At 39.0% G+C, this 16,849-nt stretch overlaps 1 protein-coding gene across 6 annotated transcripts in view; it reads left to right on the plus strand.

The window, feature by feature from the left end:
* The window catches only part of CREM (cAMP responsive element modulator), a 48,531-nt gene extending 33,594 nt beyond the window's left edge, over positions 1-14,937 (plus strand). Inside the window, exons 9-10 of one of the 6 annotated variants that reach the window (XR_006181918.1) lie at positions 322-420; positions 2,650-14,937. The gene's annotated coding sequence lies outside the window, so the exon portion shown is untranslated. Of the gene's footprint in view, positions 1-321 lie in introns of all 6 variants that reach the window. The other 5 variants (XR_006181919.1, XR_006181920.1, XM_042889013.1 and 2 more) reach the window with 5 other exon arrangements.
* The last annotated feature ends 1,912 nt before the right edge of the window (positions 14,938-16,849 follow it).

The raw sequence follows: 16,849 nt of genomic DNA on the forward strand, positions 1-16,849 counted from the left end.
CAGAAAAGCTCTCAAGTGGGTTTTAAGTATCTCCAGACAAGGGCACTCCAGAAGCTCTTGTGGCAGCTGGTTTGTGCCCATTGCCCTTTGTCCTGAGACGTGAGCCTGACTTTATAACGAGAGATTTTGAGTGTTGTCCAAGCTGTAAATTATCAGTCAGATTTTTTTTTTCTCCTGTACCAATCAGAAAGATTCAAAATAATTGATTTATTTTTCTGTAAGAAGGTCATATTTCTATAGTACGGAATTATTTTACCTTGCTGAATCCATGCAACTGTTTGCAAATTTGAGACAACTGGATAATCTGCTTTTATCTTATAGGAAAGTACACACAAATATACGTGAATATTTTTTCAAATATAATTTCTTGTTACTTGGAGGAAACGCTCTGTTCAAGAATGTCTTCAACCTCCTGGACAGGTAGGTGATGAGGAATGCAGTAGTCAGCTTCCTCTTACATGAGAGTTTTGAGTCACAGCTGTGTTCTTCCACATCTGAACAGGGAGGTGGGTGAATAGAGTTAGAAATCTCTAGGCTTCATGGCAGAGCTCTCTTGGCTTGCTTGAGCTGTTGCGAGTTGGGAAAATTGGAATTAAAATCAGCATATTGCGTGTGTAGGTGCGGGCTTACAGTTCTTACTTATTTATTTTGAGTTGTTCCTTCCCATGGATTTTGCAAGATCTGTTTGCAGTGTAAGTATCTCCTTGCACTGATAAAGCCTAGGGACTGCATGCTTTGTCATCCTTCCCTTATTTATCTGTGGATTTCCCTCCATTTTCAAAGCAATGCTGATTTGTACTATTAGCCTACAGACTAGTGTGATAGCAAAATCCAATGTGATGCTTTTTCTGAATGGAGCATCACTACAAAAAAAGCAGCAGCTGTTATGGGTTGCCTCATGTTGCAACAGTGCTTCTCACTTCAAGTTTTGTGCTTGGTTGCATTTTAGTTGTCAGTGTTCCCATATAAAATACGTTCTTTTGGGGTAACAGACTTCATTTAATTGAGAACTTTTAAGGTGCTATGAGGCTCTTCTAGATGAGGCATGACAGAGATTTATTCCTGCAGAAGTTATACTAGTTTGAGTTTGGGCTTAATTTAAAAGCTGAAGAAAATGCAATAATTACTTTCAGGGCAGACTGGCAATGCCAGGTAGCAAAAAATCACTTTATTCTTCTATATGCAATGAATCTTTTCTAATCCTTTTGCTTAAGTTTCTGGGTTTTTGTTTTTCTTTATCATTTTGCATATTACAAAGCAGGTGTCTGTGTGCACGAAGTTGTGGAGAGACAGAATAATGCGAGAGCTGAATTCTAGACTAAGGAAAAAATAACTTCATTGTATTATGTATGACTTGAATGGAAAAACCAGAAGAGGAAGTGTCTTTGTTACGATAACTGCTGAGTTTTTTCCTCTCCTATAATAGCGCTATCCGTGTAGTCAGCTGTGATTAATATGTCTTGTGAATGGAATAACTATAAAAATGTCCCAGTTCAGGAGTCTCGGTAACTAGCCAAGCTATTGTTTTTACTTTGTTGTTTCAAATATACAACTTGAAATGGTCTTGAATTTGGCCTTCAGTGGATTTGCTTTGTATGATTTTATTGAATTTTTTTCAAACATGGCTGAATCATAGCAGGTAAAACCTGCACCAGGGTTGTTTAACAGGACCAGTCTGTAAGGAAAACGAGGTAGGAAGAAGCCTCTGACTGATATGAATGTATAATAATGTAAGTTCCACCTGGAAAAAGGCAGTGTCTAATAGGAATAATAGAAGACTAAGACCTGTTGTTCTATCCAGCGGCTACTCCTGTAAAGCTTATTTATTTTGTAAGGTCTTTACCAAGTTTCTAGTTTTCTTTAAGTCTTGCAGTAGGGAGAGATGTGTGAATGCTTTTGAATTCAGTGTGTGTTTGGGTTGACGTTTGAGTTTTGAAGAATCAAATTTGCCAAGATGTTAGCTGTACATAAAAAGCTTTCAGAATTTTGTCAGCTGCTGTACAAAGAAAATACCTGAGTTCTTTCGTACCTGCCTCTTCGCTTCTGAGGCTGTCAGTTGCTTCAAAGGTCCGGAACTGGGCTTGGAACTGCAGCCTTCTTGACACAAATAGCCAACTAAAATCTTTGAGAACTTCAAAGTAGACTTTCTCCTGCTTCTCTCATTTGAGGCATGACTTATTTAGCTTTTTTTTCTGAGGCTTGTCTACTAGGAACAGAATTGATGTAAAATATGAACAGAGAGAAGGGGGAAAAACAGGAGAGTGAATGAAGTGTTGGAAAGCTGCAGTATTACAGAGTAAGACAGATGTTGTCAATTTGCACGTTAGATCTTTTTTGCTTGGGTCTTTTTTCTTCAGTGTAAGAGCATAGGTGGTTTGGGCAGGGATCAGAGTTCTCCTGTATGGAGCATAATATGAGAATCATTAACAGTTCAAATTGTTTTCAGTTTCTTTTCTTTTCTAGAATCAAGTGTAAATTATGAGCTGTAGCTGATGCCGTTCATGTGAACAGATCCATTCCATATGCTCGTTGTCCTTTCTCCTAAATGTCTTTCATTTCTTTGAGATATTCGTCTAATGCTAGCACTCATGTTTGTGTTTGATTTCTTCCAGTATGTTTTGAATGTGATGGTCCATTTCAATTTAACAGATGCCTTGAGGATGTCTCAGAAGTTCCCTGAAAACAGGTGGCTGCCAAAGAAGGCAGATGCTGTTCATGGACCTAATGAAAGAAAAGCTGCAAAGTAAGCTGTGTTGGATATAAGAAAATCTAATTGGAGTTTTCTTTCTTCTTAGATTGCAGAGAACTAATCCACTGATTGCAGGTGAACTGTAATGCTATTAGTCTTATTGCTGACAATCATTTCTATTTTGGGGAGATACTCAGATTCTGTGGAATACCACATATGTGTTCAAAAGTAAAACGTGTCTGTAAACAAAGCTTTTTTTTATTTAATAAAGACATTAACAATTTAGGTCTGCAAAGCATCTGTGTCTAAAAGTCTTCTTTGGCAAACTAGAGTTGGCTTTGTAAAGAAGCAAGGAAATTTACCCTGATTAAATACTTCCTGATTGCTCTCCTGCATTTAAACAGTTTGTGACAATTGTATAAACTTCAGCTAGGCAAGTAGTGAAGTAAAATAAACTGACTTGGAAATCATAGGATCTTTAAGGTTGGAAAAGATCTAAGATCATCTAGTACCGATACACTAACAAGAAAAAGTACCCGTTGTCCTTACAGCGTTGCATTGAAATAGCTTTGAGTAGAGAAAGTTTGGTAGGGTGCCCTGTTAGATGCCCAGTGCAGATTTAGCTGATCTTTTGGGTCAGAGCTGGAAACAGAGGCTGTTGAGTTTTTTCAGCTGTTTTAGGCTGACACCTTGTGGAGTATGTGTGTCTGTACTTCATTTCCAAGGAATGAAGCTGTCAAAAAGCATTACAGGAATAGGAAGCTTCTTGTATCCGGGTGTTTGTGGGGGGAGGAGGGGAGGTGAATGAGGTTTACTACAGTAAAAAGTGTTCTGTGGTTGAGAACAACAACTCCAGAGAATAATCAGGTAGTCGTTTAGTATGTAAAAATACCGTATTGACAAATTTTCAACTTCTAGAGTCTTTCTGACTGTTAGTCTCATTAAATGAAAGCTAAAATGGTAATTTGTTCTTGGTTACATTCAGTCTAATAATCATGGAATGTTATCTAAATATGTAATCAGTGTTGCAAATTCTGCTATTGAAGCAGAGCAGCTACTAGTTCTGAACTGGGAAAATGAAATATAATAAACAAGCACATTTTGAAACATAATAGTATGAGGGTAAAAAGGAGTAACTTCATTTCCATTTTAGTGCACGGTAATCTGGGCAAATGGGAAGATCATTCTGGGAATGGGAAAAGAGGAGGTATTAAAAAAAGGAATACAAAAAATGGAAGAAGATAAAGGCAGTGATGAAGAAAGGTCGAATAGATTGCTCTTAACTGATCCTAGTTGCTGACTTCTGCGTAACAGTCATGAATACAGACAATTCCTATGGTCACATCATCCCATTTCCATGAGGCTCTCTGTATGCTTAGGTTATACAGAACTGTGTGGTGAAGTTTTCCCAACACTCCTATGAGGCCTAAACAGATTCTAAATGATTTTTTACTTTTTAATTTTTTAAGCCTTATTAAAGAGGATGAGCTATGTACGTGAGTTTTGATCTCAAGCTGTGGAACAGCAAGTGCATTTCTGTGTGGTGTGGTAAGATAATGGGTATGAAACAGAAAGATGACATGGTTTCTGAATGGTTGTTATGAAGAGATTCATTTAAATAATCTAATTGACAAAGCAGTTGTGAATACCATGTAATTTCCAGTCATAAATGTAAGGTTAACTCACAGAAATGTCATCTGACAGTTTGTTTTAGTTGAGATCCTAGTTGAGGTTGATATCTACTGTCACTGTACTGCAAGACTGCAAAACCCATGAAGTTGAGTTGCTGTCCCAGTTGTTTTCAGCGTAGCTCAGTTAGCCAGCATTAGATCTGGATGTATGTCTGTTCCCTGGATTTGAAGTATTTTGGAGGTTAAAAAAACTGTGCTCAAGCAAATGCTGAGCATCATCTTTTACTGTTGAAGTAGATCAGGCAGTTTCACACACAAAGCCATTCTGTACATGCTCCTGTTCCTGAAGGAAAGAAACAATTGCTCCAGTTCTTTGCCCATCATTTTAGCTCTAGAAATGCTTACACTTTCCTCTTGGTCTCCTGCATCTACCATTAGTGTCCTAAGGATTGGAAATGGATTTTCACTCATAACACAGCTGTGCTCTTCACTCCTACTAACAGCAGAGGTCTCACTGTCCTAATCCAGAACAAGGGAGGGGAGAGGGGAAAGGACTATTACAGCTACGTACAGCGGTGTCTGCAGGTGTCAGGTCACAGCTGTGTTACACTTCTACCACTTCCCCTTAAATAAATCTTTGACAACGGAACCTCTGCTTTCTACTTGATATTTGCCTAAAACCAATTAAAAGAAGCTTTTAAAAGTTGCTCTCATTGCTGGAGGCATCTCTTCCTATCGGTTCCTTTTAGTTTCTTTTTTAAAGACTTCCATGATGGCTGTTGTAGTAGAATTTAATGACCCAGATGGCTCTAGATGCTAACGTGTAAGTTTGAATTTCCTGAGTAAGGTGGTCTGCTTCTGCCTTTGGCAGTGAGGTTTGTCATGCTTTATCTTATGTGCTTGATGAATGGGAGGTCACAGAGAGCTTTTTCAAGTGTCCAGATGTAAAGTAAAGACATAAGCTGAAATTGGAGGGTATAGGAAAAACTTCCGCTCAGCAAAACGGGCATCCTCATAATACAAACACTGAGGCCATGCTCTATAGTTTCGCAGAAGACATTTATTGATGCCAGAGCATTTCTTTACCCACCCCTCCAGCCCCTGTAAAGGTTTTCTAAATAGTAAGTTCAAGCCTTGTAGGCAGTCTGTAATGAGTCTGAAAGAATTGATTTGCAGCAGACTATGTAAAAATTTGCATTCAAATGCTTACCTCTGCTGAAATTTTAAGAAACTAAAACTAGGGCTCACGTGCATTTATTGTGCACTGTATGAAGACTTGATATATTTAGGACAGAGGAAGAAATCATTGAAAGTGGCAACATAAACTTAAGTTTTGGTTAGGATATTGGTTTCATTTTACTTATCTGAATTACCTTAAGAAAAAATCTTAGTATACAAAATAATGTTTGACTGATTTGTAATGATTTATGTAATTGAATGAGAGGAATTATGTATATATGGAGTAAAATATGAGTCAGTCAGTGACCTTACAGGCCAGCACAATGGTTACAAGCCACTTTTAAAATGTTTCTTTTGTAGGATGTTGGACAGATGCCCAGCAAAAGTGAAACAGTGGAATTTCTGATATCAGAGTAACTTATTAAAGTATAGAGAAATGTAAAAACAGCAGCATGGTTTTCAATTACAGGCTTGATCAGGAAACTAAACTATCAAATGAGTGAAATCTATAAGCACAATGGCTCTGAGTCTTCACCAGTATAATGTAAAATAAAATACATGCTAAAATACAGGTAACATAGCTAATATATCAGGTGATACTTGCTATTATCAAAATATACTCATCCAAAATTGAGGTAGTCCAATTATCAATCTGTTTCAGTGAAATAACAGGGAGATTTTCTGAAGTGCAGTCCTTAACTTTCAGAGTCTGGAATTCTCATGTGAAGTCCAGTTCCTTGCACTGAATGTACAAACTGAGAGGAGAGAAGAGGACTAACTTCCCAATAACTTAAGTTAGTGGGGATGCATCCTACCCCAAAGTTTGGTGTGTAATAGAATTTATTGTTACCTGTGAAAAGATCTCCCTGTAAAACAAACGAACAAACAAAAAACCCCTTACAAAACCAACAGAAACCAAAACTCTTTAAGATTTTTTTGTTAGGGAGGGAGGTTTAAAAGTAACGTTGCACAATGTACAAATTGTATATGGCAATAAAGTTCCTCAGTTCTCTCATTTAACCCAAATAGTTTTATAGTTTATTTGGATTCAGATGACAACGTCAAAAGTTGTGTTATTCACATGAATTACATGAATTAATAATCAGTACAGATCTGAAAGCGTTTGAAGCTATTTTTGTCCTTGTTTGCAGTACCACTTGCCACTGCTGCTGGCAGCCTTTGGACATGTGATTACTTCTCTGTGCAGACAGAAACCTCTTTATTATCCTTTAAATCTTTAAATGTTTGTGTTCTATTTTTTCAGTAACACTCAAAAAAATTCTTTGCTTACTGTTAAGTTATGGATGCTGTTTCTGCAGTGTTCTATGACCTATGCAGTCCTGGCTGGAGTCCAGAGATTGCCTTGTTCTCTTGCAGTTTCTATGTGTTTTCCTTTGCACCTTCCCATGCTGCTCACGTATGTGATATAGCAGGTTGGAATTGAATTGATTTGCAGTATTAGGAATGATAGCAAAGTCTTTTAATTGGTGATGGCCAGGATATATGGATGCAGAAATACAAATCAGTTTGTTCAAATAGACCGGTATGAAATTCTCCATGAAATTAAGTTAGATGTTGGTAAAATAAATTAAATGAAATACATAATAGGATTCCAAAATATTTGCATTAAATATAGGACTCCAAGCTACTTAGTGAGATTGCAGTGGAAATGGTGATGATAATAGTTTAAGAAAGTGAGCTCCTTCATTGCCCGAGAGAGAGGTACGTACAGTCCTCTCAGAAAACCCCACTGACAAAATCTGTCTGTACCTGCAACCCATCAGCAACTCTAAACTTTCTTTGGCGATGATTTTATCTGTTTTATAGAAGAAATTTGTTAGTGACAACGACATCTGCCTCCTGCTGTGTCTGGCTTAAAATCACATTTGGTTTGTAATGGACTAATGCTTTATCTCTCCAATAAAGAAAAAAAAAAATGCTCCAAAGCAAGCATACAATGCCATGAAAGCTTTTCACTTACAGTCTGAGAGGATGCAACCCCAGAATGGATATAACAACATTAGACTTCCCTGTGGTACCTTCTGTTGGCTTCTTCTGACCTGAAGACACCAGTGGGTCTGGTTTACGGCTTTTCCTATCTCTTAAAATGTGCTGAATAAGATGAACGCAATGTCCTTTTCTTGGAGACTGACTTCATAAACAACAATTAACTTGCAGGAAGTGCGTTATGGCATCGTATGTTAATGATGTTATCTGTAAATGGACAATACATGGATAAGACAGTCTAAATAGGGCAAGGCAGAATCTTAAATCTATGAGCCTTCAAACTAGTTCCTCTAGTATCAACCAAATTCATCAAGTTATTGGATGACTCACCTCTAAATCGTACATCAGAGCTGAATTCCTGATGCCTTTTTTCGCCTGAATTTCCTGTGCTACGTTTGGGGATGATTACCTTTCAAAGCAAATTGTGTAAATCACGCTGGAGTTCTGCTGAGCTCGATGCTGAGTGAACAACGCACATCTTTACATGCAGGAGCTTCAGCTGAGAGCAGTGTTCTACTGTTGGTTGGTCTTACATCTTTTATAGGGCTATCATGAAAAACAGGAATCCAAGTTGTGCAGTACTTTTCTGTTTCAGGCCTCTCCAAGGTTGAGAGAGAGATGGGGTCTGTGTTTGTTCAGACCAAGTGTTTGAGTGTGTTTGTTCCACAGTCAGGTTAGGTTTTGTGCCATCAGAATCTGGTCACGTCATTCTTAGGCTGTCCTTGAAAAATAAAAAATAGGGAAAAAAAAAAAGCAAAAAAGGAGAAATATTCTTAAGAAATAGAGACATGTTAAAACTGAGCAGTAATTGATAAAGAGCAAGGGGTGGATAGCCCTGCTTAATTCTGCTCAGTTTAGGTCTGGCCAAAGCTGTAGGGTTGTTGGGGTTCTCCATAGTGACTGACTTAGTGATTCAGTTTTTAGTGATGTGGTATTCTATAGGGCCCCTAGTACATTTACTGCTTAAGCCTGTATGAAAGTAGGAGGCTTGCAGTGTGACACTTAACTTGGTGCTTATGGATGCTGGTTCTGCAGTTCTTTTATTTTGATGTCTTTTTTTTTTTTGACATCCTCCTGTCAGTGGTCGTGCAGGTGATTAGCAGTATGGGTCGAACTGAAAGAGTCTGTGAGCTGTGACACTCCAGATAAATAATAGAAAATGTTAGCATTTTCCATCAAAGTAATGTATAAAAGTTCCAACCCTAAACCAAACCACTAGGCCAACATGTATCTCATTAGAAATAGTAGCCACCACAATTACGCGTGCCTTGTCTATGAGTCCCATACAAGTTACAAATTCTTAACATGTCTCAGTTTGAATAATAGGAAAAATTATGAAACAGAGAAAATACTGTGTTATTGTTACAGATATGCCAATATATTTAAACAGAGAGATGAATCTTAGTGACATTACTATGGACAAAGATAACGAACGTTGAGGTTATGGACTCGAGTTGTATAATTGTATAAGCAAACGTGTATCATTCAAACACATACAGTTCCAACACTGCATTTAAACAGCTTTCAAGTTCTAAGGGGCATCCATGAACATATGAACTGCCAAATCGTTCCAAAGAGTTTTGCTTTGTAATTTTGTACCAAATTCTGCAATTCATGTAACTCACCCATTGCAGACACAAAAGAAGCCTTTTTAATTGTGCTTTTTTAATTTAATAAATAGATCTTGCTATCTTAGAAGTTCTGTAATGAAATGTGCATGTGCTTGTATGCGGATATTCTGTCCTGTGTTATACAGATTGCTTGTCTGTTTTTAAGAACAGTTTTGAGGAGGTCTGTCTTCTACATTTTGAGACAAGCATACTATAAAAAGTATAATTTTTAGTCATATTTTATAATATGCTTTCACGTGCCTCGTTAGTACTTAAAAAATTGTCCAAGTATGGGTCAGTTCAATGTTCATGGAATGTAAAATTCTAATATTTCTAAATCCCTTTCAGTTAAGTGGCTTTACAGTAGAGGAACAAACTCATCATCAAATCAGTTGTTTTTTTTAGAACAGTGACACATCCTAAACTACACTGCAGTAATCTTGGCCAGAGAAAATACCTGTTCTAATGTATGCATTTAGTGTCCTGTGGCACAGCTTCAGTGATATTTGATAAAGTAAAGGATAGAGCTCTTCTAGGAGAAGGCATTTGGAAAAATATTAACTGAGCGGCTCCAGAAAAGGGTAGCATTAACTTGCAAGGAAAGGCAAAAAGATAGAACATTATTCGAGATAAAGCTGTCTTCATTAATTACATTCTCATAAATGGGAAGTCTAATTCAAACTGATCAGATTGTTGCCAATATTAGTCAGCAATTTCCTGTAGATATCGCTGCGCTGAGTTTCCTGTTTAACTGTAGATTTCTAGATGCTATGGAAGATGATAAACTCTTCTCGACTGCAGGGTGGTGAAAATACATATTCACTTCTAAAGAGTTTGAAAAGTGTTACTGCACTTGTATTAAAAATTAACTGTGAAGGAGTCTTTTCAACATTTCACTGTTTAGGACAATTGAACAATAGTATTACTGTGTTTTTGTAACTTCTTGGTTTTATTTCACTTTTTTAGGATAGTCTATTCTTCATTTTACCATATGGTCCTGTTCTTTATCAGCTTTACTTCTTGTCACTTTTCACTCTGTGAAACGGATTCACAGACATCCAGTGGGAAGTGTTTGTAGGTCAGTGATTAATTTTCCCAAGCCCGTATTGCAGGCTCTGGTGATTTATACTGACTCTATTTATAGAGAAAATATGACTTTTTTTTAACCTATGAACTTACATTCTCACATTGGCATTTCTGCAATCAATTGATGCATCTTCTCGTTGAGTGATGATGACAGCAGAGTTAATAGGCAGAATGTGCTACAACATACAGGAGTCTGTTTCATGATTGATGTTGGATACAGGCACTGTCTGCATCAAGCAATATCATGTGCACATCAGGAATAACACAGTAGGGTATAGTATCTATGAGGACAGTAATCTAATCGTTTTATTTATTTGTTTTCCTTTTCTGTAATATATGAACATCTTGCTATTTCCAAGTTTTAGACTTACAAATACCCTTTGAAACAGATGTTACTGCTGTTTTACTGAAAGAGATCTAAGAAATGATGAAGGGGTTTTTGAAAGTCCTGCACACAGTCTACAGTGGAGCAGAAAAGTGAATTCGGATTCTCTGAATGTGTGCAAATCAGTGGGTTGTTACTCAAAAATAAAGCAAAGAGTGCTGCTATCTCCGTGATTACGTAAAGTTTAGTACATGAAAAAGCAGAAGGATTTATGGCAGAATACATTTTAAGCTTTCCCTTCAGATCACTTAAGATGTATCTCACCAATACCTTGCTAATAGCAGCAGAAACAAAACCAAAGCAAGCTTTGCCTGGCTCAAGGAGGCAGCCGTCTCTTCCTTTTTCATCTGTGGAAATGGAAACTGATTCTAAAAGACATGCTGGCTTTTCCTGTGTTTGAGGAAAATTCTTGAATTTCCATGCAGGAGCCTCACTTTTAATTCCACTGGTATTTCGTACCATTTCATTGAGGAAGAAAGCACTTTGAAAATCATAATAGAAGTCATTTTCTTAGTAGTTCTGTAGACCAGCCTTTCTACTCAAAAGGACGCTGATATCAATGTTCATTGGGAGTGCACAGAATTCATCGTTCAAATAGAAAATAAAATAAAAATCCTGCTCCATTTAGTTGAGCAGTTTTTAATTTTACATTATTTTTCAAAGGAAAGGGTACTGTCTAATCCATGCAGGGTTTGAGAAAGTTGAACAAAATATTTATGAAGTACACACTCTAAGTGATGCATCTGTTGTTCTTTTGTTAAATGCGTTAATTTATTGTTCTCTTCTCCATGCTTCTATTTTCTGTTTTTTTCCAGGCATATGCATAGGGGATTTTTCTTGAGGAGGATGATCTTAAGCACCCATATAATTCTTAATGTATTCCTACAGCTATCCACAATTGTAGTAACCTGCTAAAAATCAACAGAGGCTTATGCCTGGACAATTCGTTGAAAACCTGGACATTTCAGGAGCTTTAATTTTCATACAGAGAATTTTTTTACCTTTTTTGTTTCACCTCTTGATTTTAAAATTAAATGGGGAAGGCCTATTTTCAACTGAAGATAGATATATAGGTAATACTTTTGAGAATGTTTCACATGGGCAGTTCTTGAGATGAGTCTCTGTAGTTCACAATATTCAGCTTGGCTCACTGTCTCTGAAGTCTTTAACTTATGTTAATATAATTTCTTCAAACACAGCTCTCTGTTCCTTGTGTTAAAAAGGTTGATCTTCTAGCGAGCTGTAGGCTAAAGCTTCCCTGATGCTTTCCTTCATAGAAAGTGCTCAGCCCAAGCATATGTATGTGCTGACACATGCTTTTCCAGTGAGCTGTACTTCTGAACACTTAAATCCCTTGCATATTAACATGTAATAGCTCATTACTGCACAGATATTTTTAAGTGCAAACTGCCAAAACTGAAATGCAAAACTGGTTGCAGTGAGAAGCAGATGAAAGTTTGTGGTTTCTTCTTCTTCTTCTTCTTCTTTTTTTAATATATATTTAATATCAACTTGAGAGAAAACAGTTCTGTCTGAATATGCTCACCCAAATTTCTGGTCCAGGTTCAGATTTTTCTCTTTGCATAAACAAGGAGCAACTTCACTGAAATGAAAGGAGTTATACTTGCCTAGACCTGCATGAAATCAGAAAACATTAACAGATACCTCTTTATAGAATAGAATTGGATCTTTCACAAGCAGAGTGAAACACAGTAGCCTCTTATTCATACTTGGAATAGACTCTCCAGCTGGCAAAGTGCTTTGTGGCAGCACTACCCATTTTTACACATTATTTTGTTTTGTTTTGTTAGGCTTTTCTATACAAGAGGTTTTATTGTTTAGGAGGGAGCATTCCCACCCTTTCTAGTAGTCATCAAGCCATACTATTGGGTAATTATTGCTCTGTACATGCCAGGATCTCAGAACAAGGGATGGCAGCCAATCCTGATATGGGAAGACACACACTGGCACAAAAAAAACTAGCCTCAGAGACGATGAAGAGAGAAAAACAGAGAGAGACTGTATGGGATTGTGCTCTGTCTGCTGTGACAGTGGTATCAGAGGCAATGTTGTTTTTCCCCAGTAGTTTTCCAATATAGTTACTCCATTCACTAATGAATTAAGAGTATGTGAAATTATGCCAAAGCTAATCCAGTCAAATTCCACCCAGATGGTTAAATCCAATTGCCTGTGCCTTCCCCCACAGTGCAAAAGCTTCCCTGGTACAGTTTGCTTGCTTACTGCTTCTTCATCTGCTGAACAGCAGCTCTGTGCTGTATCGTAGATGTTCCCTCATGCATAATGTGTGGGTTTCTGGCTGCTTCCATGTTCAGATCTTGTTCTATCCCTGAAGAAATAACAAAAATTACAAATGGTTAGGTATGTATAAAAATTTCAGTATGTCTTTGAAATGCTTCAACCAAAACAATGATCAGCCTTTCCCTAATTGGGGGAAACTGCTCATTTCTGTGGTAATTCCAAGCCAGTGAGAGAATTGGCAATAACATACACTTATCTAGGCTATGTATGTTTAGGGAAGTTTTCTGACACTTGCTCTTGGGTGTATCACCTTCATCCCTGAATCACCTTTTGTGGAGTAAATGAAAACAGATGGGATCCTCTATTGTTCATGTACTTCAGGACAGGACACTGACTTTGTACTCTGAATTCCTGCTTAGAATAGTAGCTTCTCAGTGGCTGGCAGGAGATTAGCATCCTAATTTATGCACAGGAGTTAAGAGCACGAGGCAGGTAGCCTGAATTCTTTCCCTTGTATTCAAAAGAAATAATGATTTACTCATTACATGTTTCTCTCTGATTCAAAAACACTGCTTACTTTCTAAGAAACAGAAGCGCTATTCACCAAAGAGCTCACTTCAGTTGATATGCAATCTGAATATTTTAAGTTGGGTCACACTAAGCAGTAGCTCCATATATTACATTAATCTTGCTAAGTCTTGGTGTCTTTGCTGTGAGCAGTCACTGCAGGATCATTTTGCCAAGTACCACTGAAACCTCCAGCTGCCTCTGTTGACAGCATAATGGTTGGAGTAGGCACTGGAAGGACTTCAGTTAGCTTGTGAGATGGCTGAAAGGATGTTTTTTGGCAAGCACTGGATTACTCCAAGAAAGAGAAGACTGCCTTAATCCTCAAAGAATCAACAGCTAAGCAAAGGGGAAACGTACCACGGGATCAGTCCTTGCACTCCATAAGGGTGAACATCTGAGTGAAGACTGAGACATGATATGGCAATGTATTCTCCTGAGGAACACAGTAAAAGATTCTGCCATCTTGGTTGGGTCGGAATCAAAATAGTTTTGCTGCCACTGGATTTGGAATTACAATAATGAACATAAGTAACAATAAATAATATTGTCAGAGTTGATAACTAATATCCCTCGGCTGTTCATCACTGCCATTCTAGTTGATTTGGATGTTAGTATTACAGGCAAAATAAATGTAGGTATTACAGTTAACAGAGTATAGGCCATGATTCAGTTGACCAGCCAGATCACTGTTCATGTTGTACACAGACATGTTTATTTGAAGTTTTTGCTTAAAATCCCATACAATGCTTAACTCTGTGGTAAATTCGGCAAAACAGCATTTTAGACTTAGTCTAAAGTATTAGTAGGACTCCTACTAAACATTAGGTGGCAGTGTGGGGAAGGTATTGCATGACAAATTTGTGTGTGTGTATGAAAGATAACCAGAGTCAAAGCTCCAGTTATCACCAATTGTTTATTTTAATGGATTTTTTTAAACCTGTGCTTCCAGTATCATTAGGTTTGCAAGCAGAAAGTAGTTTGGTGATAAATAACATTTATCATTTCTTTGTATCCCAAATAGATAGAAACTGCATCTAAGCAAAACAGTAATCTGCATCTGCTGGTTTGAATCATGTACAGCTTTTGATGATGTACCAAGAAGATTTCAAGAACAACGTTTAATGAGTCACATCATTAACATTTAATTTATAAAAGTACATTGTCTTCTGCATAGTGAAGATGCTACAGATTTAAAAATGTCTTTATGCAGGAGCTAACCCGTTGTAAACAGGTACCTCAGTGATGAGGTAGCTCAGTCTTGGCCTGAGTTTTACATGCTTTATAGTATTCCTCAGATGCTGCATAAAGCTCCTCAGGAGGAAAAATTCAAGCAAATGCATGATCTTAAACTTCAGAATGGTCTCTAGGCAAATAAAAACAAACAGTGTTTAGAGGCACATTACATCTAAGCAAGTCAGTAATGTACAGCAAATAGTTCTTGCTTTACTGTACCAACATTTATCAACTAATAATTCACATTATATACTGGATATAGCTCTAATAAAGAAGTCAAAAACCAAACATGCTTTCCTGATGTACTTCATCGATCTACTTATCTCAGCTCTTAGAAAACTATACAAGACCATTACTCCAGAAAAGCATTTCTTTGTTTGCCCTTATCCGTAAATATGTATTGTAGCACCTTTGTCATTAGAATGTTCTTCAGCAAGGTCTTGGGATGAAAGGAGGAGTAAAGGTACATGAGAAATCCAGAAAAAATGACTGCAAGAAAGAAAATAGGTTGCTCCGTAGTGACTACATGGCCACAACTGATGACCACAGGTTTTAAATATTTCGTATTTAAGAACATTTTTAACATCTATCTTTAGAATACTTGGTTTAAACAGTTCTTTGCAATGAAGGAAATATCTTGTCTAGCTTATCGTGTTTGGTAAGAGGCAGGAAAGTGAGGAATTCTTCCACAGAAGTCTCTCCAGCCCTAGTGAGATGTGGCAAACTGGATGTCTCAGTAACATTATTCCATTTTATATTCTAAGATTTCATTCTGACAAAATTGTATTTGAAATTTCCTGGTTGCTGCTGATGCCCACCAGAGATTTATTTAAGCATCTCTGTGAGGTGAGCAGAGCTTATGGCAAGGCCTGGTCTGAGAGCAGGGCATGCCCAGCAGCAGTGAATTACACGGTAGTGGGATGCTACATCCTGTACACGATGGTTCTTCTGAAGCAGAGCACCAGCAAATCCTGAATGTGGTTTTGTTGGGAGGCAAACTGCAGCAGGCACTGACGTAGAAGATGCTGCACATGCTTGTATTACTCAGATGCAGAGGGCCTCTCCACATCCCTGTTTAAGGTACTGCAAAATTAGTGACAGGAGCCCATGCTCAACAGTTCTAAGAAATATTTCTTTACTACTTTGGTTTGCACCCACTAGAGTACATTCACATCAAGAACATATTGAAGCTAGCTGAAAACTAACATTTTTTTTTCTTTGCAATGTGTGACTGAAAGGAAAGGATAACCCTAGAGCCTTGTGTGTAGTTATCTGCCTCGAGCAGATCTTACAAGAACATCAGATATCACGAGAAAAGCTGAAGCATTTTTTATAAATACACAAACGCTTTTCTGTTCAGAAGTTATTGGTGTAATCATTAGACTGCCATGACTCAGACCTCCAGTAGTCATGAGATTTGCTTAGATTGCGGAGATAAAAGGAAAAAGAAAATATTAAAAAAGCTAAGGAGCTATCATCCACGGTCTCCATCTTCAGTCTTACGCTGACACGCAACATGGATTTGGCTGGGAAAGCCCCGAACACAGCTATTCGTAGGGGTGTCCTCAGAAGATTCCTAAGGACCCGGGGACCGGCAGCGAGAGCCGCCCCGGCACTGCACACAGTCACGCCGCTGGGCTGACAGCGCTGCAGCCGCGTTTGGGCCCAGCCCCGAGGTGACACGGAGCGCGGGAGGCGGCCGGCGGCGGAAAGAGGAACGCCGCCGCCAGGGTCGCCCCCCGGGCAGCGGCAGCGGAGGGGCGGCCCTTAGGCTCCCGCCAGCTGAGCGCCTCTGAGCGAGCAGCAGCCGGCGCCCCGCCGGGCGGGGGCTACGCTCCACGGCACGCCGCGGTACACAGCCACGCTCCCACGTTACGTACAGCCGCGCACAACCGCGCTGCGATACGGGGACACCTGAGAGCTGCGGACCCGGGCCCTCCGCGCCCCACTCAGTACCGCGGGCGGTCGAGGCGCGTGCAGACCCGCACACACGGGGAGCGGGCACGACTCCGCTACCGCCAACCGCCCGCCTGCCCGGCGCAGAGGCGTCACCGCCCGCCTGAACCGGAACCGCTTAGCGGAGGCCGCCCGGGGCTGCTGCTGCTGCTGTTGCTGCTGCTGCGGCGGCCGCGGGGGCTGCGGGGCGGCCGCGTGGGTGCGCGCGCGCGCGCGCGTGGAGCGGAGCCCGCGGCTGCGCGGG

Source organism: Lagopus leucura, unplaced genomic scaffold (assembly GCF_019238085.1).
Source record: "Lagopus leucura isolate 7727_CA_CO unplaced genomic scaffold, USGS_WTPT01 Super-Scaffold_100157, whole genome shotgun sequence".
In the NCBI taxonomy this organism is placed as follows: Eukaryota; Metazoa; Chordata; class Aves; order Galliformes; family Phasianidae; genus Lagopus; species Lagopus leucura.